The sequence below is a fragment of the Myotis daubentonii genome, chromosome 6 (genome assembly GCF_963259705.1).
Source record: "Myotis daubentonii chromosome 6, mMyoDau2.1, whole genome shotgun sequence".
NCBI classification, from domain to species: domain Eukaryota; kingdom Metazoa; phylum Chordata; class Mammalia; order Chiroptera; family Vespertilionidae; genus Myotis; species Myotis daubentonii.
In genome coordinates this window covers 74,004,680-74,030,423 of record NC_081845.1, presented here as the reverse complement: position 1 = coordinate 74,030,423, position 25,744 = coordinate 74,004,680, and the positions used below count along the sequence as shown (strand labels likewise).

At 42.2% G+C, this 25,744-nt stretch overlaps 1 protein-coding gene and 1 long non-coding RNA gene across 3 annotated transcripts in view; one reads left to right on the top strand and one right to left on the bottom strand.

Moving 5' to 3' along the window:
- The window catches only part of RAB23 (RAB23, member RAS oncogene family), a 29,092-nt gene extending 23,944 nt beyond the window's left edge, over positions 1-5,148 (bottom strand). Inside the window, exon 1 of one of the 2 annotated variants that reach the window (XM_059701301.1) lies at positions 4,898-5,148. The gene's annotated coding sequence lies outside the window, so the exon portion shown is untranslated. Of the gene's footprint in view, positions 1-4,893 lie in introns of both variants that reach the window. The other variant, XM_059701300.1, reaches the window with a different exon arrangement.
- Positions 5,149-5,301: 153 nt separating this feature from the next.
- Positions 5,302-25,744, top strand: part of LOC132237190 (uncharacterized) — an 81,126-nt gene continuing 60,683 nt past the window's right edge. Inside the window, exons 1-2 of the long non-coding RNA XR_009453478.1 lie at positions 5,302-7,043; positions 14,600-14,694. This is a non-coding gene — a long non-coding RNA (uncharacterized LOC132237190). The remainder of the gene's footprint in view (positions 7,044-14,599; positions 14,695-25,744) is intronic.

Below are 25,744 nucleotides of genomic sequence, written 5' to 3'. Positions count from 1 at the left end.
ATTAACAGAGTAAAGAAGAAAAAACACATCACCATACTAAGTAATGCCAAGGAAATATTGGACAAAATTCAACATCCATTTGTGAGAAAAACGCTTGGCAAACTAGAAACAGAGAGGACTTCTTCAACCGGATAAAGGGCATCTATTAAAACATCCTGAAGCTAACATCATAATTAATTGTGAAAGACTGATCATTTTCCCCCTTATGGGAAATGTCCACTCTCACTTCTCCTATTCATCATACTCGAAGTCCTAGCCAAGGCAATAGGCAAAACAAACAAACACCTTACAGATTAGGGAAAAAAGAAAGAAAACTGTCTCTATTCACAGATGACATGAGTATCTATGTAGAAAACTCCAAGGAATTAAAAAAAAAAAAATCCTGCACTAACAAATGAGCTTAGTAAGGATGCACAATAAAGAGCAGCACGCAACTCTCAAATGTATTTCTATATCCTAACAATGTACAATTTGAAACCAAAAAGTTTTAAATGACATTTATAAGAATTCCAAAGATATTAAATACTTTGGAATAAATCTAACAAAACGTACAGGATCTGTATGCTGGAAACTACAAAATGCTAATGAAACAAAGACCAAAATAAATAGAAAGCTGTATTATGTTCATAGATGAGAAGACTCAATAAAGTAAAAACAGCAATTCTCCCCAAATTGACCTGTGGTTTGATGCAATTCCAAAGTAACAGCAGGATTTTTTTGCAGTTAGACACAAATTGATTTTAAACTTTACATGGAAAGATAAAGGAACTAGAATAGCTAAAACAATTTTGAGAAAGAATAAGATTGGAAGAAGTCTTATTACCTGATATTAATATACTATACAGCTATCTTAATTGAAAAAAGTATGATTCTAGCAAAGAGAAAGATACATAAATCAATGTAATAGAACAGAAGTCCCCACATTAGATACACACAAATATAGCCAATTGACTTTTTTTACAAAGGCGCAAAAACAATTCAATGGAGAAAGACAGTCTTTTCAACAAATGGTGATGGAACAACTGGACATTCATATTTTTAAAAAGTAAATCTTCCCCTCACACTTAAAATATATATATATATAAATATATATATATATATATATATATCCTATCTAATAAAAGAGAAAAATGGTAATTGGCATACGACGATACCCTTTTCATTGGCTAATCAGGGCTATATGCAAATTAACTGCCAACTAAGATTGGCAGTTAACTGCCAACAAGATGGCGGTTAATTTGCATATGTAGGCACAATGCAGGGAGGCGAAAGGGAAAGCAGGAAGAAGCCCCCTGCCACTGACAGTGATCGGAAACCCAGGGGGGAGCTAAGAGCTGGGGGGCAGGACAAAGGCGGCCCTGGGGCCACCTTTGCCCTGCCCCCCAGCCATGATCGGAGAATCAGGCGCCTTTTCCGCCCTGGCCAGTGATAGCAGGAAGTAGGGGTGGAGCCAGCGATGGGAGCTGGGCACGGTCGAAGCTGGCAGTCCCGGGAGCTAGGGGTCCCTTGCCTGGGCCTAAAGCGGAACCCATGATCGCGGGGCCGCTGCAGCTGCGGGTCCCCGCTGCCCGGGCCGGACGCCTCAGCCAGAGGCATTAGGCCTGGGCAGGGGCAGAGCCTGCAACCGCGGGGAGCTGGGGATCCCCTGCCCAGGCCTGACGCCTCTGCCAGAGGCCTCAGGCCTGGTCAAGGGGCCGGTCCGGTGATTGGTGACACCTCTGGCGGAGGTGTCAGGCCTGGGCAAGGGGCCGATCAGGCGATCGGAGGGTGATGGGGGTCTACGCCTCTGGCCGAGGCATCAGGCCTGGGCAAGGGGCTGATCCTGCGATTGGAGGGTGATGGGGGTCAACGCCTGAGGGCTCCCAGTATGTGAGAGGGGGCAGGCTGGGCTGAGGGACACTCCCCTCCCCACACACACCCAGGGCACGAATTTCGTGCACCGGGCCCCTAGTATATATATAATTTTATTTTATTGATTTCAGAGAGTAAGGGAGGGGAAGAGCAAGACAGAAACATCAATGATGAGAATCACTGATTTGCTGCCTCCTGCACGCCCCCCAATGGATAGAGCCAGCAACCTGGGCATGTGCCCTGACTGGGAATTGAACTATGACCTCCTGGTTCATAGGTTGATGTGTAACCACTGAGCCATGCCGCTGCTGAGCCCCTCACACTTTATACAAATAATTCCCCAAATGAATCATAGGTAGAAATGTAAAATTATAATTTTTGGAAAAATATTTTTAGAAGGTGAAAACCTTCTTGACCTGGAGTTAGGCAGAATTCTTTAGACATGATACCAAAAGATCCACAAAATGTAAAACTGATAAGTTAAACTTCATGAAAATTAAAACATCTGCTCTGTGAAAGACAGGCTACAGCCTGGGAGAAAATATCTGCAAAACACATGTTGAGCAAATAACTTTTATCCAGAGCATATTAAGATCCCTCAAAATTCAACATAAGAAATCTAAATAATAAGCACATGAAAAGATAGTCAACATCTTTATCCATTAGTTTAAGACACATTAAAACCACAAGACACCACTCAATGCCTATTAGAATGGCTAAACTTAAAAATACTGACAATACAAAGTGCTAGGGAGGCTGTGGAGCAATTAGTACTCTCACATTGTCACTGGTCAAAATGCAAAGTGATACAGCTACTCTGGAAATCGGTGTAAAAATTTCTTAAAAGTTACACATACTTCACATGACCCTAGCAATAGCCTAGAGCAGTGATGGCGAACCTATGACACGCATGTCAGAGGTGACACGTGAACTCGTTTTTTTGGTTGATTTTTCTTTGTTAAATGGCATTTAAATATATAAAATAAATATCAAAAATATAAATCTTTGTTTTACTATGGTTGCAAATATCAAAAAATTTCTATATATGACACAGCACCAGAGTTAAGTTAGGGTTTTTCAAAAGGCTGACACGCTGAGCTCAAAAGGTTTGCCATCACTGGCCTAGAGAAATGAATACTCAGGTTCACAATAAAACCTGTACACCAATGTTGATACCAGTTCTATTCATAATCACTCAAAACTGGAACCAACCCAAATGTCCTTCAATGGGTGGATGTATAAACTGACAGATCCATCTCATGGCATCCTACTTAGCAACTTAAAAAAATTGATGATACATGCAACAATTTGGAGGAATCTCAAAAAAGTGCATCAAAAGGTTACATATTACCTGATTCCATTTATATGATATTCTAGGAATGAACAAACAGTACAGATGGTCCCAGACTTAACATGGTTCGACTTACAATTTTCAATTTTACGATGGTGTGAAAACGATAGGAATTCAGTAGAAACCTTACTTCAAATTTTGCATTTTGACCTTTTCTCAAGCTAGTGATATACAGTATGATATACTCCTGTGATGCTGGACTGGGGGGGGGGGGGGGCAGAAATAGGGGGTAGCAGCTCCCACTCAGCCAGGAAATAAGGAGGGTAAACAACTGATACCCTACAACATAGTGTGTATTAAATGCATTTCGAGTTATTTTCAACTTATAGTGGGTTTATCAGGTCTAACCCCACCATAAATTGAGGAGCATCTGTAATTGATGAGTTAGGGAAAGGATACCATAGTTTGTTGGAGTTTTGTGTTTTTTTTGGGGGGGGAGGAGCGGTAGAACTGTTCTACATCCTGATTGTCATGTGGTTACATGAATCTAAAATTCACAGAATACACCTCCACAAAAAGTCAATTTTACTATATGGTCATTTAAAAAATAATAAAATTTGAAGAAAGAAAAGTGCTATCAGATTTTAACACCGTTTTTGTGATTAGCAGCCACTCCTCTATAGTCTTAAAGCACTGTATCGAAACTATTCTTAGAAAATAAGCACAATTCTGAGTACAATTTAAAAGATTGACAGTAACGCTCTACATACCTTTTTACCCCAAATTTAATTTTAAAGATTTTTTTTTTTTTTTGCCAACCAATGCAGTCTTATATATTAGAAAAGGAAAGGATGAGTTAACTCACTGATCAGAAGAGATGTGGTTGTTTGTTTCCATCACAGCCTGCACTTAAATACAGTTGTGATTATATTTTAAAAATACTGCAACACGCCTAGGGTTCAATGGAATTACCTCGATGTTAAGAGTTACAGAAAACCTAGAGAAATAAACGGTCCCCAACTACTAGGCAGTGAGGTTTACTACTCGCCTCCACACCCTCGGGTTCCTCGCCTGCGGGGAGCGAGCTGCCTGGGGCTCCTGGTTGGAGTAAAGCAAGTCGGGGACACCCAGTGCCAATGAGAGAGCGCAGACGGGCTCATTCATACCCGGGCTGTCTGAGCGAGCAACTAGGGGAGGGTGGGCCCCCCGAGGGACGAGAGGGGTCTGAAAGCCAGGGCAGAGCTCCAGACCCTGCTCCCCATCCAACCTCACCCGGGCCTGAACGCCCCTGGGCTGGGGTCCCGCCCCGCCGGAGTCGCCCCTTCCCAGGCCGGGGACCGGGGGAGAGCCAGGCGCCGGGAGCTCGGCCAGGATGGAGGCGCAGCGCCTCGCCCCCGCCCCACCCCGCGCTCTCCCGCCCAACGGGCCATTCCAGGCACCCACACCCGGGAAGACCGGACCGCGGGGCGCTGGGAGGGGGCTCCGGGAAGGCGCGGCCGCCCACCTCCTCCAGCCGCACCGAGGACACCGCGCTCAGAGGCGGGGAGGCGGGCGCTGGGCGGCCGGGGCCGGGGGATGGGAGCCGGGCCTGGAGGCTCCTGACCCCCGAGCCCCCCTCCAGTCCCTGGAGAAAGGCACATCCCGGGACGCCGGGGAGAGGCGGATCCCGCCCCAGCGGAGCCGGACGGGTCCTCAGCCCTTGGAGACGGCGAGTGAGTGCAGCGCCGCCGCCCCGGAGCGCGAGCCGCTACTCACCGTCCCCCCGCGGCCGCGGCCCCGCAGCCCAGCCCGGCGCGACCGGCTCCTCCTGGTCGCGGCGCAACAGCTGCCGCCGCCGCCGCCGTCACCTCCACCTCCTCCCAGCGCGCCCGCTCCCCCGGCGGGGCCGCCCGGCTGGCTCGCGCCCTCTTTCGCTCTTTTAAGAACGACTATGATTTTTTTTAACGAACTTTATGGGCGATGAGGGCCAAGAACCAGCGGTTCCGCGGCAGCTGCGCCGGGGATGGAAGGGCGCGGGAGACTCCTCTCCCCACATCTGTGGACCCGCCGCGCTGCGGAGCATGCGCCGGGCTCGGTCTGCGCATGCGCCCCCGGGACCGGTTCTCCGCCGGCTCCGCCCGGCTGCCGGCTGCTGGCGGAGGACCGCGCCGCGTCCCGCGTGCCCCCCGGGAACCCGGAGCGCTGCGGGGAGACCGGAGGCGACGGGAGCTCCCGGAGCGTGGATTCTGGCAAAGGGAAGCTGGCGGACGAAGGCCTCCTGAAGGTCCCCGGCACAGCGCTCAGACCCCCCGGGCGCCCGGGACCTGCCTGGCCGCACACCTTGTGTTCTTGAGCGGATGGCATCCGAGGGGCAGAGTAAGCAAACCTGTCGAACAAAGTCGAAAACGCACTCGCAGTCCGCACCTCGTGGCTGGACAAAGGAGAAGTCTGAAGTGGTTAATAATTCAGAGAACCAAACCAGAAATTAAAAGGGTTCCCCAAAGCCAGTCTACACTTTGCTTCCGTTGTTTTTATATTTCAGAGTGGAATAGAGAGAAGGAAAATACCAAGTGTTAGTGAGGATGTGAAGTAAGTGAATTTTTCCTACCCAGCAACTGGAATGTAAACTGGAACAAAAAGAGAAAAACAAACACAAAACGATGCGGCATTATCTATTCAAGGAGCATTTTACTGCCTAGGTTCAATGGGTAAAGTTTCAATTTTGCAAGATGAAAAAAGTTCTGGTGATGGATAGCGGTGATGGTTGCATAACAAGGTGAATGTATTTAATGCCCCTTCAAAATGGTCATAATGGTAAATTTTGTTATTACTATATTTTACCACAGTTTTTTTTTAAGTGGGGGTGGGAAAAAGAGAAAACCCAAGTATGCCTTCGAGAATAAATTTGAGGATGCAAATTTGAGGGAAACTTCTTGAAGAAGCCCCCAAAAGCATTCCTCACCCCCCTTTTCCATTCCCAGGGGATTGTTGGGCATTCTCAGTGCGATTAAGTCGACTTTTTATTTGACTCGAAGCTGTACCCAAGGACACAACAGAGATTCTTGCGCTGTGATAAGGAAATGAGACAAGGAAAGCCTGCATGGAAGCCTGGCCTTTTAAATCCTGCAGTTGTGCCGTAGCAAAAATGGCAATAGAATTAGTCTGAACGGCTGTGGAAGAAATTTTACCTGCTGTGACTAGAAATGAGTTGCACAAAGTTATTTTAGGGAAAGCACTCTGAAAAGTTACAGTTTTAAGTCATTTAATGTTCGCGTCCGGTACAGTCACTGATCCAGCAAGAAAAAAAAAAAAAAATGTCCTGTGTCTTTTGCTAGTTATTTCACTTGTTTGACTCTAACCAGGTAAATACTTTTCCGGGATCGTGAATTGTAGATGATTGAAATGGTGAAAAACATTAAAGAAAAATTAGAACATATTCTTAAGGAAGAAATCCTTAAAAATTTTATCACCTAGACTACAAGTCTGAAAACACATGTGAGTGAACGCATAGACATCGAGAAAAGCCTAGTAGAAGCCACAATACAGTAGTAGTTCCCCCTTATCTGCAGGTTTGTTTTCCACAGTCTGATCCAAAAATCTTAAATGAAAGCCTCCAGAAATAAACAACTCAGTGTTTTAAATTGCAGCCGTTCTGAATAGTGTCATGAAATCTCGTGATGTCCTGCCACTCTGTCCACCTGGGGCATGAAACATTCCTTTGTCCACCTATCCACGCTATATACGCCCTCCGTAGCCACTTAGTAGCCATCTTGGTTATCGAATTGACTGTCCCAGTACCCAAGTACTTGTGTTCAAGTAACACTTATTTTATTTAAAAATGGCCCCAAAGCGCAAAAGTAGTGATGTTGGTAATTCGGATATACCAAAGAGAAGCCATAAAGTGTTTCCGTGAAGTGAAAAGGTGAGTACAGTACCATAAGATACCTTGAGAATCTTCAGTCACATAACAGTATTTTGTTATAATTGTTCTAATATATTATTAGTTATTGTTAACCACTTAGTGTGCCTAATTTAGAAATTAAACGTTATCATATATATGTATGTATACTAAGTCCTCACTTAAATTCATAGATAGGTTCTTGGGAAACTATTTCTTTAAGTGAAAACGACATACAATGAAACCAGTTTTTCCATAGTCTGATTGCTATAAACAGGAGTTAAGTTTCTACAGCATATTCTGGCCACAAAACCCACCAAACTTCTAAACAAAGACCAAAACATTTTTCGTGTTAAACATTGAAATAAATGTGAGCTATATATACATTTAAGGAAAAGTAATAAAAACAATAAGATAATTATTTTTCAACCTGCTTGTCCCAGTTCTGGGTCAGGGGTGGCCAGAGCCTATCCTGCAGCTCAGGGCACTAGGCAGGACTCCACCCTGGACAGGACACCTTCAATGATAGGGCCACTCACACACACCCCCGCCCCCACATGCACTCAGATTGGAACAATTTAGACACGCCAGTTCACCTCATGTGCACATCTTTGGGATGTGAGAGGAAACTGGAATACTTGGAGAAAATCCATGGGGAGCACATGCAAACTCCACACTGGCCAGGAATTGAAAAAAACATGTATATAGGGTTTGGTGCTATCTGTGGTTTCAGGCATCCACTGGGGGTCTTGGGAAGTATCTCCTGCAGATAAGGGGGCACTACGGTGCTGGGCTAGATGGTAATAATCTAATAGTCTACGGAATCAAATAGACCATGCTGGAAAACAATTCTCTTATGCTTTCTAGTCAGTTATCAGAATACTGTTTTAGTTCTTAAAAGTTGTTTCACCCTGGGTCTTAGTGTCCTCATGTAAATATGGAGTTGTCCATCTTACTGGGTCATTTTAAAAAATAGTTATTGTGCCAAGCACTGTGCTGGACACTGGGAATTCAGTGATAGGCACAATGGACATGAGTTGTGCCCTCTTGGAGCTTATAGTCTGGTAAGGACAACCATATATATGTAAATCTATATATGTTTATAATTATACTAGAGGCCTGGTGCACGAAATTTGTGCGGGGGGCGGGGGGGTCCCCTCAGCCCAGCCTGCACCCTCTCCAATCCTGGACCCCTCGGGGGATATCTGACTGCCGGTTTAGGCCCGATCCTTGGGATCGGGCCTAAACCGGCAGTCGGACATTTCTCTCAAAATCCTGGACCGCTGGCTCTTAATCACTCACCTGCCTGCCTGGTCGCCCCTAACTGTTCCCCCCGCCGGCCTGATCACCCCTCACTGCCTCTGTGTGCCAGCCTGGTCGCCCCCAACTGCATCCCCTGCCAACCTGGTCACCCCTAACTGCCCCCCTTCCCCCCCCCCCCCCGCTGGCCTGGTTGCCTCTTACTGCCTCCCTGCCAGCCTGGTCACCTCCAACTGCCCCTTCTGCCAGCCTGGTTGCCCCCAACTCCCCCTCCCCCCCCCGCCAGCCTGGTCACCCCTCACGCCCCCCCCACCAGCCTGGTCACCCCACGCAGCCTGCTGTTCAGTCATTTGGTCGTCCCTCACTAACCCCCCTGCCGGCCTGGTCGTAGGCAGCCATCTTGTGAGGGCATGAGGGTTAATTTGCATATCACCTCTTTATTATATAGGATGAACTAAAATTACCAATGTAATGGAAGCATATAAAAGGGGATTCTAATTTTTTTTCCTTATTGGATTTATTGGGGTGACATTGATTAATAAAATTATCAAGGAGTTTTCAAGGAGGCCCTAATTTAAATTGGAGAGCCCAGGTGGGGTGGGGGGGGTGTCTTTCTGATAAAGTCACATTTTATCTGTTGTCTGAAAGATAAATGAGTTAACTGGGTAAACCATAAGGAGAAAAGATGTTAAGTAGAGGGAGGAACTAGAACGATGGTCTGAGGCAGGAAATAATTTGGTGGGTTTGATGAATGGAAAGGGAGCTAGTGTGCAGAAATGAGGTGGTACGTGGTATGAAATGTAGTCATGGAGCCAGGGGCCAGATCATGAAGACCTTGTGGGTCATGTAAGCAATTTGGTTTATATCTCAAGTGTATTGGAGGAAGCCTTTGAAGGATTTTTAGTGTGGGGATAAGGAGATCCACTTGAAACATCTCTCCAGCTGCTGTCTAGCAAAAATACAGTGTAGAGGGAAATGGGAGAAGGGTGGTCCATGGGAGAGATGATGGAGGCTTAACTGAGGTGGTAACAGGATTCATAAGAGTGGATGAATTTGTTTTTAACTTTGAAGGCAGAACCTATCGGACTTGGCTATGGAGCAGAAACAGGAGGGAATGTCAAGAATAGCTCACAAGTTTCTTGAATGACCAGTTGAGATTCCGCCATCCAATTCTGACGTGTGGATTCCCCCCCTCCCCCCCAAACACCGCCAAGCAATTCTGGGACACCAGCTGGATGTCCAACAATTCAACTCAATTTTACACTAGCTACCTGGAGATAGCATCAGATTTTATAGGTTAAGGGTTCAGTCCCACAGGACTGTCCTCCACCCCGCTCCCCACTACACACACACATTTCAGACACCAATTGTAAGACTAGATAATGGATCGCCTGTGCTTCTGACAGACCACCGACTATAGATAGGAGGTTCCCAGGACCCCATCCTTGGATTTGATTAATTTGCTAGAGTGGCTCACAGAACTCAGAGAAACATTTTACTTCCTGTATTACCAGTTTAGAATAAAAGGATATAACTCAAGAATAGCCTGATGATGCATAGGACAAGGGGAAAGGGCTCTGACTTTCTATGCCCGTTCAGAGCAGTGATACTGGAGAGACCCAAGTGGGAGCGAGGCTCTTATGATATCTTCAGAAAATTAATTTTCTAAATCTTGCACAGGAGGATGCAATGTGGAAGAAGGCTTTATTGGCATGGAATTACATTTCTCGGGTTCCAAAGTCCCCTGCCTCTTAAGCCAGCCCTGGAAAAGGGGCAGCTGGGAGTTTAGTAAAATCAGAAACTCTAGTGTCCAGAGTTTTCGTTCCATGTTGCAGCTGGGTGAAGTTCAGCATTCAGGCCAGATTAAAGTCCATTAGTCCGTGTGTGGAGCTCAACATGGCCTCGCACCATGTGGGCACTGGGGAGAGCATCCCCCTGCAGCAGGATTCCCAACAGGGCGTGTGTGTGCGTGTGTGTGTGTGTGTGTGTGTGTGTGTGTGTGTGTGTGTGTGTGTGAGAGAGAGAGAGAGAGAGAGAGAGAGAGAGAGAGAGAGAGAGAGAGAGAAACTTTGACATTTATATATTTAGATTTTGAGAGGTTTCAGTGGCCACGTCCATCCTAGCCACTAACTCCCTCCCAGGTTTGATTGATGGGCAAGTACCTTCCCTACCATCACCCAGACCTTACTGGGCATGTGTCTATACTGCCTTTGTCCAGTCTCTTCCCCCATCATTGAGCTGGGACAGACTTGGACAGTGTTAAATGCAGCTTTTTGGCAAAGCTATATAAATGGCATGCCTATATCTAGTTTTCCCTTTTACACTTTTCCTGTTAGATAATAACCAGAATACTACAATGGCATCACCAGCACTTCTGTGTGTTCACCAACCCGGAAGCTCTCCAGGCCAGTCCTTTGGAGTTTTTTTGTTGTTGTTTTTTTAAATATATTTTATTGCTTTTTTTTTACAGAGAGGAAGGGAGAGGGATAGAGAGTTAGAAACATTGATGAGAGAGAAGCATTGATCAGCTGCCTCCCGCACACCTCCTACTGGGGATGTGCAACTAAGGTACATGCCCTTGATCGGCATCGAACCTGGGACCCCTCAGTCCGCAGGCCAACACTCTATTCACTGAGCCAAACCGGTCAGGGTGGTCCTTTGGAGTTTTATGGGCCTTCATTAGGTGGGCATGCTAGATTAAACCATTGGTGATTGAACTCAATTTCTAGCCCCTTCCCGCCCCCCCCTCCCTGAGGTCAGGGGATGGGACTGAAAGTTCCAACCCTGTAATCACATGATTGATTCCATTGGCAACCAGCCCCCACCCTTAGGTAATTTAGGGGCTTTCCAAAAGTCCTCTCATTCACATAACAAAAGACATCTTTATGGCTTTCACCATTTATATAATCCCAAAGGTTTTAGGAGCTCTGTTTAATGTAGAAACAAGGGACAAAGACCAAATTTATATTTATTAATATAAATCACAATATCATACTACTTTGCTGATATGGTCCCAATGGAGCTAGTTATATGTCCTAGCCAGAGTGAGTCAGGAAATAGTTAATTCTAGCTTCCTTTTGGCTTTGTCACTGATTATTCTTGTCTCACATGGGCTAGTCTGTACCATCATAGACACATCTGGATTTAGGGAACTTATCAATAAAGGAATTCTTAGAACATAACAATCTTTCTGTTTTTTTCCTTCACTGCCCAAGTCTTTCTTATATATACACCAGAGGCCCAGTGCACGAAATTCATGCACTGGGGGGGGGGGGGAATCCCTCAGCCTGGCCTGCTCCCTCTCGCAGTCCGGGAGCCCTTGGGGGATGTCCAACTGACGGCTTAGGCCAGGGGTGGGCAACCCCTGGCACGCGTGCCAAACATGGCACGCCAGTAACTTTTGCTGGCACACGAAACCCTCTCTTATAATCTTCCATTTAGTTTTTTTCTTAATATCGACTTTTTTATTTTTCAGATAAATTCAGTGTAGGTGCATCTTAGATAAATAAATAATTTTACATAACATGTATACATTAAAAAATAAATATTTTTCATCATCATATACTGTGTTTTTGTTGCTCGAATGAATTTTATTATTTCTTCAAGTTTCTTCATATACGTACACCTTAAGAGATATCAAGTAGGCGTAACATGTTCTCAAAAATTAGGGTTGGCACGTAGAAGAATTTTGAGTCAGAGATTTTGCTGGTTTTGGCATGCACTCACAAAAAGGTTGCCCATCCCTGGCTTAGGCCCTTAGTGTTGCCATGGAGGCAGGAGAGGCTCCTGTCACTGCTGCTGCGCACATCAGCCATGTGCCTGGCTTCTGGCTGAGTGGCTCTCCCACTGTGGGAGCACACTGACCACCAGGGGACAGCTCCTGCATTGAGCATCTGCCCCCTGGTGGTCAGTACATGTCATAGTGACTGGTTGTTCTGCCGTTTGGTCGATTTGCATATTAGCCTTTTATTATGTAGGATTTGCTCTTTATGGAATTGTTTTGGTGTGCTGAGAGATCTCTCTGAAAGGTCTGGCCTGTTTGTGCAACTCTGATTTTTAAGGACTTCTCTGATGGCACATAAGAGTGCATCTGTGGCCTGGCCAGAATGGTTCAGTTGGTTGAGCATTGCCCGGTGCACTAAAGGTTGCTGTCTGGGGCATATACAGAAGGCAACTGATTGATGTTTCTCACATCAATGTTTCTCTCTCTCTCTCTCTCTCTCTCTCTCTCTCTCTCCCTCTCCCTCTCCCTCTCCCTCTCCCTCTCCCTCTCCCTCTCTCCCCCTTCCTCTCTCTAAGCATGTCCTTGGGTGAGGATTGAAAAAAAGAGAAGAGTGCATCTGTGTGACATTTTTTCTTTTACATCTATTGAACATTGGTTTATGCATCACTCCAAAGATCTAGCATTTAATGCATTTTCAAAAGCATATTCACAATCACCGTTTTGTCAGCCACACCTTAATTTAAATTCCTCTCAGTGCTCTCATAAAATAAGTAGAAGAATATATGATTAACCCTATTTTTAGATGCAAATGAAGTAAATAAAGGTCACATGCTCTGCAGGTAAATCAGATACAAGAATCCAGTTCTCTTGATGGCCAATTATAAATCTAAATTCATTCGGTTATCCATTACCTGCACTTGCAATTATAAAGCCACGTACAGTGATGGGAAAATATTTTACTTATGCTAGCAATCTAATACTTGATGCCCACAACAGAATTTTTTTTCTCACACAGTCCTTTGCACATTAATCAGTGAGGTTTCATGCCTGAAGCATTTTATTTATTTAAGCAAACATTTAAAATTAAATTATTTGATACTTATTGCTTGAGAGAAATTCAAGAAGACTTAAATAAATGGAGATATATATTATCTACATGATCATAACACTCAATATTATTTGTTACCAGTTTTCTCCAAAGGATCTATAGATCTATAGATTCATGTAATTTCAATAAAAATCCCAGCAGGCTTTTTTTTGGTAAAAATTTCAAGCTGATCTAAAAGTTATGCAAAAGCCCAAGATAGCCAAAACAATTTTGAAAAACAACCAAGTTGAAGAAACAAAATTCTCTGATTATAAACTTTTAATAAAGGTACAATAAACAAGACACATAGATCATTGAAACAGAATTCAGAAACAGACCCACATAAATATGGTTAAATTGATTTTTCAACAAAGACTCCAAAACAATTCAATGGAGAAAGGGAAAAAATATGATGGAATAATTGGATATCTAAATTAAAAATATATGTATCAGGCCTAACTTTCATAATATGAATGATAATTAACAATTATTTGGGACTACTTCTCAGACGGGTTATGGCTTAAACTATGACATTTGGTCATCTTTTATGGAAACTGATCAAAATGACCAACGGAATAAAAAATCAAGGAACAACCCAAGTAGTAAATAATCTCCAAAGATGGTCCCCAAGTAATTCTGTCCCTCCTTATACATGCATGCAGCTCCTTCCCTCAGGACAGAGATCTATGTCTTCTCTTCTTCAACCTGATCTGGGCCTGTCACTGCTTTGTCCAGTTGACTGCAGAGAGGTGACATTCTGGGTCTCTGAGCACAGGCATTCCTCCTTCTGAATCCCAGTAGCCATGCTCTGAGGAAACTGATGCAGTCAAATGGAAAGGCCCATTAAAGGCCTCCAGCAAACAGGCCCCACTGAGCTCTCATGTGACTGCCAGCACCAAGCTGGAGCCATCTTGGAAGTGGACCCCCCACCCCCAGCCTCAGCCTCAGTCAAAACAACCTGGCTAGTGTCATGGGGAGCAGAGATGAACTGCCTCATTGAACCCTGCAAATGCAAAATCACAAGCAAACAAATGATTACTGTTTTAAGTTAGTAAGTATTGGGGTTGTGTATGATATAGCAATGGATAATTAAAACAACTTGCATTAGCACTGGGATATGAACAAAACTGCCATCTACATGCCACAGCTTTCAAGGAGTTTCTCTCAGATAGTATATACAGGACCAGATCAAAGGCAGAAATATAGGACTTGCTCATAATTATTTACCTGAGGAAAAAGTACTGGGCTTTGGAGAATGAGTAGAGGAAATTCTGGTGAAATTCTCCATACCATCCCTTCAGGATTTTGGTTGGGATTGCATAAACATTAGAGATTAATTTGGGGCAAATTGTCATCGTTGTCATATTGAGTCTTTCTATTCAGAAACATAACCTCACTTTTTTTACTCAAGTCTTTGCAGTGTGTATGTGTGTGTGTGTGTGTGTGTGTGTGTGTGTGTTTGTGTGTAAACTTCCTGATAATTGTTTTTCTGTTTGTTCATTTTAACAGAGTATCTGCATGGGCCCAGTATTGGAATTTGAGATGAGTTGCGTTAGAGATTATCTAGGTCCTTGAGCAATTCTTTTGGTCCCAAAGAAAAAGAGGTAAGAGTTTATATTTTCTGTGGTAATTGTACAAGATTTAGAATGTTAGCTTGTTTGAGGTAGGGAGGAAGCTATCTCAGAGAAATTCACTGATGTATCAATTTGGTTGTTTCTCAAGGTTTGTTCCTTGACAATGCCCCTGTCCCACCTTCCTACACTCACCCTGGCAACAGGCAGCAATCCTAGTTTTATAAGTCGCCTTCCAGCCATAGTTCCTTTCGGCCCCACTTCACAGGGGTAGTCTTGATGAGGTTGTTCAGGTGGCATCTCCTGTTGACAGCCCTGCAGCACTGCTACTTCCATTCACAGCGTGGGGCCCTGGTTCTGTATGAGACACCATGTACTGATCTCTTAAGCAGGTTTTTCCTCTTTTCATTTATTGAATTGCAGGCTGCTCGATTTTCCCCCAATCTGGTCCTTTTTGCACTTTGTCTTATAGCAGTTTCTTGGTCCTATACTTTCTTTTTCTGTCCCTGAAACAGAATTATTCCTATGTTTATATTACACTAGAGGCCCGGTGCATGGATTTGTGCACCAGTGGGGTCCCTTGGCCTGGCCTGCGCCCTCTTGCAATCCGGGACCCCTCGGGAGATGTTGGATAGTTGCTTTGGCCCAATCCAGACAGGGAGCCTGATCCTGTGTGCTGAGCGTCTGTCCCCTGGTGGTCAGTGTGTGTCGTAGTGACCTGTCAACTGGTTGTTTGGTTGCTTAGGCTTTTATATATGTAGACTAGAGGCCCAGTGCACAAAATTCGTGCACAGGTAGGGTCCCTAGGCCTGGCCGGTGATCAGGGCCGATCAGGGCCTTCTGCTGGGGCCTTCCTTCATTCTGTACCCCCCCTCTGTGGTCAGTGCATGTCATACCAAGCAATAGAACTCCCCATCTCCTGGTCGAACTCCCATGGGGACACTTTGCATATTAGCCTTTTATATATACAGATTATGTATATAGATTGGTCATTTCAGTGGTATTTGAAAGGATGAAAATACTTTCCCCTGAAATGGGAAGTTACAGAACTATCTTTCTTAGGCAGATATTTGATCATAAACAAATCTTAATGGCTCTCTGTAAAAGCCAAATGTCTCAGCTTAGCAGTCAGAACTCCCAAAAGTTTCATTCCAGCTCACCTTTTCACTATGTGCTTTTTATGTATCTGATATTTAGACTATTGCTATTTTTAGAACATATGCATAGTTTGCCATGTTGGGCATTTTGTTTTGATTTCCTGACCTGAAAAGTTCATTTATCATATAGTTATTGAATGCCTTCTATATACCAAACACTGTAAATAGTAACATTGTTGTTTTTTAAAAAAATTTATTTCAGAGAGGAAGAAAGAGTGAGATTGAGATAGAAACATCAATTATGAGAGAGAATCATTGATTGGCTGCCTCCTGCATGCCCCCCCCCCCCCCCCCGGTGATTTGAGCTGTAAACCCGGGCATGTGCCCTGAGCAGGAATTGAACCATGGCCTCCTGGTTGAAAGGTCAGTGCTCAACCACTGAGCCATATTGGCCAGGCAACATTGTTTTTTAAGCCAATCATGCTTAAAATCTTGGAGGAGAATATTTTCTTTCATCAAAATTATATTTTAAGCCCTGGCTGGGTAGCTTAGTTGGTTAGAGAGTCATGCTGATACACCAAGGTTGAGGTTTCAATCCCCAGTCAGGGCACATACAAGAAGCAACTAGTAAATGTAAAAATAAGTGGAACAACAAATCAATGTTTTTTTCTCTCTCTCCCCCTAAATACAATTTAAAACACACACACATACAAACTATATTTTATTTATCTAGATGTTTAAAAGTATGGAATTTTACACTGTGACAAAGTAATATGCAGAGCCTATGTATTGACACATGAGCTGAGTTAATGCCATTGGTTCACCCTGAGCCAGATCATAATGCACTAGGGGAGATGAAGACACAAGCGGTGTTAGCTGATGGTAGGTTAGAGTCAGAGCATTAGCACTGGTGGAGTCTGTAGGTTTATAATGAAGAATAATTCCATAAATAACTGGAAACAGCATGGCAAGAAATACGGTAGATTCTATCACTGAGCAATTATAGATGCAAGGAGCTATAGACTGTTTGTGTTCCCCCCGTTACCCCTAAATTCATACGTTGAAATTCTAACCTCCAATATGATGGTATTAGGAGGTGGGGCCTTTTGCAGGGCCCTCATGGATGAGGTTAGTGCCTTGTAAAGGAGACCTCAGAGACCTTGCTTGCCCTTTCTGCCATGTGAGAACACTGTGAGAAGATGACCATCCATGAATCAGGGAGTGGGCTCTTGCCAGACACTAAATCTACCAGTACCTTGATCTTGGACTTTCCAGCCTCCACAACTGTGAGAAAATAAATTATGTTTTTTATAAGCCACCTGGTCTATGGTACTTTGTAATAGCAGCTCAAATGGTCTATGAGAGAAAATTAGTACTAAGAAGTGGGGTCCTGCTGTAACAAATGAGGGAACAACTTTGGCATTGAGTACGGGGTAGAGGCTGGAAAAGTTTTGAGGTACATGCTGGAAGAAGCCTACATTGACGTAAATGGACCATTCAGGGTGTTAGTGGCGAGAGCTCAGAAAGAAGAGATGAGGGCTGTAGAGCAAGCCTGCATCTTTTTATAGAACACAAGTAATTCTGCAGAGAATGGTGGAAACATTGACAGTAGAGACCATTCTGGTGGGTCTCAGAGAGAAATGAGGAACTTGTTATTTGACGCTGAAGGAAAAGCAATCCTTGCTATAAAGTGGCAAAGAGCTTGGCTGAATGGTGTTCATGTTCTAGTGTTTTGTTCTGCCATTCACATTTTCTTTTTTTAAAAAAATGTATTTTATTGATTTTTTTACAGAGAGGAAGGGAGAGGGATAGAGAGCTAGAAACATCCATGAGAGAGAAACATCAATCAGCTGCCTCCTGCACACCCCCTACTGGGGATGTGCCCGCAACCAAGGTACATGCCCTTGACCAGATTTGAACCTGGGACTCTTCAGTCCACAGGCTGATGCTCTACTGAGCCAAACTGGTCAGGGCTGCCGTTCACATTTTCAACTGGTCTCCTTGCCTCTGGCTTCCCCACCTCTCATCCATCCTACACACTGCTGCCAGAATGTGCTTTCCTTTTTTTAAAATTTTTTTAAAAATATTTTTTATTGATTTCAGAGAGGAAGGGAGAGGGAGAGAGAGATAGAAAAATCAATGATGAGAGAGAATCATTGATTGGCTGCCTCCTACACACCCCCGACTGGGGTCTGAGCCCGCAACCCAGGCATGTGCCCTTGACCAGAATCTATCCTGGGACCCTTCAGTCCACAGGCTGATGCTCTATCCACCGAGCCAAACCCGCTAGGGCCAGAAGGAGCTTTCTTAGTTAAATTGGAAGACCTTCTGCTTAAGAGTCTGGAGGAACTCTTCATTGCCATATTATTGTCAAACTTTTTAGTATGACCTTGTCCTTCTCTTGCTCTCTAGTCTTCTGTCTTTCCATATTTTTCAATATGTGCCCTGTAATCCTGCCATATTGAATAAGTTGCCAGAGTGCATCATGTTACTTAATGCCTTTATGACTTTGATCATGCTGTTTCCTCTCTTAGGATTCTCTTCCCTTCCTTCCTTGCCTTACTAACTCCTTCATGTTCTTTAAGAATTATACAAAATAATATTGAATATAAACTGTAATTGAAAAATTTAAAAAAAATAAAGAGTTTGTGTGTACACCACCACCCTGAGAAAGTCCTCGTTATCATTCCAGGTTGAATTCCATATTTTCACTTAATTCTGTTTCTTTTAGACTTCTTTTCTAGTGCCATGATTACATAGTATATTTACATCATACTATTTCTGAATCTGCTATGTAAATTTTGGTTTGCTTAAGAGCACCTATAATGTATCAGGCACCACTGCTGAATCTAAGTGGTAAAGTGGTGATTAATAAAGATACAGTTCTTGCCCTTATGGAGCTCAGAGACTAGGGAGAAGACAGACATTAAGCAAGTAATTGTAAGTGCTCTGAAAAAGAAATATAAATGCTATGGGTAGTATAACAGGCAGACCTAGGGGATCAGAAATCTTTAGGCTCAGATTTCTGTCTTCTCCAGCGATTTTCAACCTTTTTCATCTCATGGCACACATAAACTAATTACTAAAATTCTGTGGCATGCCAAAAATATATATTTTTTGCCGATCTGACAAAAAAAATGGGTATAATTTTGATTCATTCATAGTGGGCAGCTATTGTTGTATTGACTGTTTCATTTTTGTAATTTGAAAATCTAAGGGAAAAGAGGTCAGTGCTCCTGACTAAATAGTCAGGCATTGCATGTTTTAAAAATTCTCGCAGTACACCAGTGTGCCTCTGGCGGCACACCGGTTGAAAATCGCTGATCTACTCCATTAGCTCCTGAGCAACTTCCGATCAGGAAGGAAACTATTGTAGTTCTACTGGCCACTTGATAAGGGTTTATGAATTAATACATGCATTTCATGATGGAAAGCTTTTTCTTTCATGAGGCAACGAATTAAAATTTTAAACTGCTATATATTAAGTCCAAAGAAACTTTCTAAAATTTCTACTCATTATTCCTAGCTTTGGTCTCTGGAAGAGTTCAGAATAAGTTTGTTCTTTCTTTCATATAGTAGCCCTTCAGATATTTTAAGATAGGTTATGTGGCCCTGTGTATACCCTATTTCGAGTAGAAGTGGAATGGGGTGGTTAAGTATTTCCATTCCTTCAAAGTCAGAAGAAAAAGTACTTGTACTTACTTTGTGACTACCTGTGAAAGATGGTAGATTGAACACAAGCATTCAACTTGGCTATCTCTCCAAATCCCTCTAAAATGACTTAAAGGATTTTTAAAAAGGCATAAATGTCTCATATTCAAAGAGAATAAATGGGAGTGAGGACATTAGCAAAAGATTTTGGAAGCTGGAGAGTAGATGGATGGGTGATAAGTTTTCACTTGTCATAATCATATTATATCCAAGGAAGAGGAACCATAAACAGGCCGTCAAGAAACCCCAGAAGTGAGGCACCTTGCACCGTAGACCTCCCAGAGGCTAAGAAATCTCAGTGCCAAGTGTATTAAGCGTACCTTTTTATTCTGACGATTTGACATTTGAGGCCTTACTGATAGTGGGGAGACTGCACCTTCCAGGGCTAGCCAATTCCCCCTGGTTATAACGAGTCCCCTTCCTTCCATCTTCCATATGCAAGCCAACCAATCCAGAACTCACACCGCCTCCCACCTCTTCTGTCAGGCTCTTACATTCTGGGCCAATGTTGTGCTGTCCTAATCATCCCAGGGCCAGGTATAAGGTCCCTGGGGACAGTTCCCATGCTCCAGAGCCTGCTGAAATCATTGGAACTAGCCAATCCTAAATCTGCTTACCCCACCTCTCCCATTCCTCTCATGAAAACGACAATAAAGGCTCTTGCGCATATTTCTCCCTCACTCCCTCTGCCTTCTGACCACCCTGGTGCTTCTCTCTGTGCTCTGTGTGGCATGGCAGGCTTCCATCTCTTGGCAACTGTGAATAACAAACCCATCTTCTCAATGGGAAGTTGCTTCCTGATCTGAATAATAATCAAATTAATAATGAAATAATAAATTCTAAAACACCAGGAATCTCTGAAAAAGAAGGGTAAAACAGGAGGGTTGCTTGAAAGTTTATATAAGAAGCAGTTAGATTCTCCAGATCTCCATTGCTATCCACCGCCCACCCCCTTGCCTATCACCATGCATAGCTGCCCAACTGCCCTTCTCCCACTACAGCAGTGACTGTATTTACTTTCTGAATAAAAGTGAGCCAGAGGGAGTGAGGGTACCACACTGAAAACAGAAGTGGCAAGTGCAAGTCCACATACCGAAGGGAGAAACTCTAGATCCGTTCAGCTCCAAGATCAGTAGCAATCTGGCTTAGAGCCTCATGTAGAACATTGGACACGTTTTTGTTATTGTTTTCTGGAAACATAAGAAGCCCCAAAGAAAAGCCTAAAGATACGGATGATTGGGGCTTTCCTCAAGAATATCCTCAGCCAGATCACTCTATAGTAAAGTTCACCAGTTTACAATCCCTGCCTTGGTCCACACAGTTTTGAGTTCAGGTTTGAATGTCCGCTCTTAAATTATGAGTTAATAGATAGTCCATGATCCCCATGCATTTTAGCAGGGCCTCCAACATCAACAACAGAGGCAAAATTCAAGTGTAAGCTAGAACTTATAGAAAACAGTTAAAACTAAGAGGGGAAAGAAAAAGTTAAAGAAAAAAACCTAGCTCATTAAAATCTGCAGAGAGATAAGAAAAAGTAACATATTGATGAAACAAATATGAGTAAAAAAAAAAAGAAAAATTATGAGGACAAAAAAACCCACTCTTGGAAATTTAGAATATGGTAATAGAAAATAAAAATATCAGTAGATGGGTTGAAGTCTCCCAGAAAGTAGAATAAAAGTGGATAGAGATATAAAATGATGGAAATCATCCAAAAAATAACTCAAGAAAAATTTCCAGCATGGAGGGACTGACATTATAGATTGAAAGGTCCCACCACTTTCCCAGCACAATAGATGAGAAATCACCTAACTCAAAGTACATTATCAGGTAATTACAGTACATTTAGGACGAAAAGATCTTCTAGGGCTAGGCATTTAGAGAGAAAAACTAAAACTGTCACAAACAAAGGGTCAGGGAAGAGAATGGCTGCAGGCTTCACAATGGAGTAGGATCTTCAAATTTCTGAAGGTAAATGATTCCTGACCCAACTACACTGGGTCCAGGAAATGAGGGAACCAGCACGGGTGAGAGGGAGAAAGCCCCAGACCAGTAGCCATGTGGGGCAGAGGGAACAGCAGGTCCTGATTGGTAGGAGAGGGAGAGACTCCAGAATGGCTATGTCCAAGAAGAGAGACTTGATAGAATACCTAATGAAAGGTTCACATGTGGTATGCAGGCAGGCTAAGGAGCCATCTCAGAAGGTAGATAAAGAAAAATTGAATTTATTTAAGGAAAGGGGAAGGGGGACGGGATACCCAAAGGGAAGGGCTGTACTGCACCGAGCCAAGGTCAGTGATAATAGCACCCAGGAGCTGGAGTTTCATCCTGATATGCAGTCACTGGGGGGAGACTTGTCAGGGGGCTTTGGGGGCTGAGCTAGTGAGCTTGGAAAGCGGATGGAATGCATGTGTGCGATCAGGTGTCTTCAGGACAGTTGTCATTCCTTGTATGGTCTGACTCGGGTGTCCAGCAAGTTTTTCCTGGTCTTTTGTTCTCCTGGGGTGGGAAGCTTACAAATGGCTAAGTATCATATTGCCTTATAGTCCTAACACCTAATATCTTTGAAAAACATGTTGAGAGAAGGTTTACATTTCTAGAAGAGTTTAGGGTAAATTAATATAAGATACATAGAGAACTAAACAAGTGACAAAACAAATTCCAGGAAAACAAAAAGTTGTACAAAAGAGGAAATATAATCATCCTATACTACATGGGTCAGCAATGAAAAATATCTCATGGTCGTAACAACATAAATGATATGCAAATACTGACTATTGATCTAATCAAAGGCTGAGACAATAATGCATTATGGGAAGGAGGAGATATGTGAGAGTATGTGTGGTTGTGGTATAGATGTGAGGGGGCAGTAAGTGTGTAACAGAACCATATTTTCATCTTCCGTAAAAGGAAGCTGATAGATATATAAAACTGAAAAAATTTTAGAATAGTAATATTAAAAAGTATAGAAATATGGCTCTAAATGCTAAAAGAGACAGAAAAAAAGGATTGGAAACTAGTCCCTTGGAAATAAGATTTGGGAGGGAAGCACATGAAACTCTTGGATTACTGTTTTTCATCAACTTGGTGGAACTATTTGATTTTGTAAACTATAAATATATAAACAGATTAAAAATAAAATTATGTTAAAATTTACTTGTAAATTATAAAATAATGGATAAAGAGCATCTTATTGATAGTATTGACAATAAACTATTTTTTTAGTTGCTCTGGTTCAATGTTTATGCTAGATAAATGAGAGCTTACAAATTAGTGTCCAGAACATTGGCATATAGCAAATTCTCAACAAATAATAATTTCCTTCTAAATAAAAGTACCTAAAACTTTCTTCATGTCAAAACAAATAGAAAAAAGTGAGATGTTTTGATTTTTTTTGTCTAGCAACAAATATTATTCTATTATAAACTAGGATACTTTTAAAAATCATAATTTAATATTAGAAAAAGTTATAGTTCTGTAGCTACAATGTGGAAATCAAATAGCTTACAATTGATTTAAATTGTTTCATGTTTCCCCAAACCAATATGATGGTTAACAAATCAAAAGGAAAAATATGCTAGTTAATCATAGCATAAGCTTTTTTCCTAATATGGTATAAGCAATTTCAGCATTCTTACTGTATGACATCTTAGGGTGTGTATTTTCTTAACTCTCAGAGGAAGATTAGTAACGTATCATGTGCTTTTTTTTAAAACCACATTGCTACCCGACTTTAGAGCTCTGAAAAGCCCATGCTCCTTACATTATATTTAAGCAGTGATGTAATCTGATCTGGATTTGTGTCTGAAATAATCACAGGCAATTTCACAGTGAGGTTTGCCTTGAATTTTTGTTTTATGAATGAATTCTCCTAGAAAATAAAAACTTTCTAGAAATTCTGTTTTAAATGTCTTCTGTGAACTTCACAGATATTCTCAAACAGTATAGTATTATTTGTTTCAAAACCCATGTCCCCCAATTTGGTATCAACTATCAGTACCATTTACCAAGGCTAGCTATCTCTCATATATGAGATTTCAGAAGGTTCCTTATGTTCAGTCTGCTCTCATCTGCAGTCTACAATTCTGCAATTCATCATTTTACATTTTTTACACTTTCCACATGTCAAGAACACATCCTTTTAAAATGCAAATGGTGAAATAAAAATCCAAATGGTGATGGCCATTCACTACCTAATATTTTAATATTTTCCCCTTAATAACCGGGATTAAGCAAGGAAGCTGGAGAGAGAGAGAGAGAGAGAGAGAGAGAGAGAGAGAGAGAGAGAAACTGAATGAATTGTATTCCTTAGAATAGGGTCACCGCCTCATTAGAACAGAGTTATCCAACCAGCAGCAAAAGCTAGGGCTCCAATGGTCCCTGCTATATCTGTACTGCAGATGCCCACAGCCTACACAGCTCACACCTGCAGAATGCCTGGGAAGCACTTTGATGGATGGGAGCAATTTTCAGTAACATAGGGAATGATGCTGCTTTGTGCAACACTGTTCCCTTTTTCTTGCAACACAAAGTCAAGTTCTATTTGCCCAATGACACAGCATTTCATTAACAGTGTGCTTTTCTAGCCAGGAGGGTGGTACTAAGGCATGATCTTTGAACAGCATGGCAGGCTTCTGAGGAAAAATGACATACTGTATAGATGGACATTTATCTCATTTAATTAGAAAAGGTCATGAGCCTTTTTGTCTTGTTTTATTTTGTAGACAACAATCACTGATATACGAGTCAAAGGAGCCACATTTATAAGAAGAGAATGAGGAAAATGAAAAAGAATTAATTCAACTAATACTGATTTAAAGTAATATAATTAATAAACCACTAAAATCTATATTTTTGGCTTTTTTGTTCACTATGAATGGCCCACCCATTGAGTAAACATTTAGCTGACGAGGGTTTCTCAAAGTTTTTGTGTTGGTTAATGGTTCAAAATTTATATATTTCCTTTTATAGGATAGAAACAGTTTCATTGAAGTTATTTGAAATACCAGACACATTTGAAATATCATCCTGCAGAGGCTGGAGGTAGTACAGACACTCTGATAATAATAATAATAATAATAATAATAATAATAATAGAATGGAAAATTAATATGTAGCACATGTAAATTGAAAAGAAAATTTGCATAAGGACTCCTTTTCAAGTTTTATAATTTACATGATTTATTTGGTCATTTCCGTACTTGTCTCACAAAGAATTAGAAGTAGTCCTGAAATAAATATAAATAATTTTAAAATCTGTATTAGCTAAAATATAAATAGGAGTAAGCCAAGATCTTGAAAAAATGTACAGAATTCAGAAATGAAGACAAAAAGGATAAAAGAAGTTGTATTAGCTAAGCTAAATAAATGTTTGGAAATTGAATTCATTTTTGTTGACTATTACATTTTCTCTAAGCTATTGGAAACCATAGCCATAAAGTTTGGAGAGTGCGAGGCAAGTCCCTCAGCAGACCTATTTAAGTACTTTGCACTTTGTAGACATTTAATAAATTCCTGTTGAACTGAGAAAATTTTTCAAGCTTTACACCTTTAGTAGTTAGAACATGAGACCAATCAATTATTAAGTCTTCGTGCTATTATTATAACAGATTTTTTGTTGTATTTGTTTTTACTTTTCTAATTTTAAATATAGTGTATGTTCATTGTATATAATTATGTACTTAGATATTAAAAATTTAAATCTCACATACCACCAGATCTAAAGGGAAATGACAGTAAAGTATATTTTTCTTCATTAAGTTTCTCTTCCCCATCACCTACCCTCTCTGTGAGGGAGGAGGAAGAAGATGATGACATACCATAAAGATACTGAAGTAGGGATCAGAAAACCTGCATCCAGTCAGGGCACTGCTACTAGCTGGGCTAGTCCGTGGGAGGTAAATAGATTTCATCTTTAAGCCAGATCTCTGACTGATAGAAGCTGCCTAGAGTGCTCCTTGGCCTTTGGTCACATCTGGATTCAGCAGGAAAACGTGCCATCATGTGAACATAATTTTGCCAGTGGCCACCCTGGAGTCTATTATTAAATTTATCAGTGATATGGATTGAACTGTGGTAGGCAATTAGACACACATGAGCTGAGCAAGGACGATGGACCAGGTACAGAAGGTCAGCAGGGCAGAAAGCCCTGGGTGGCTAGCGATGTGCAAAACTGGGCAAACAAGGACTTTGACCCCAGGGTGACCTTTCCTCCCCTAACATATGGTTGGTCATGCAGTTCAGACCCTCGCCTGACCTTTCCTCCCTTGGCATGT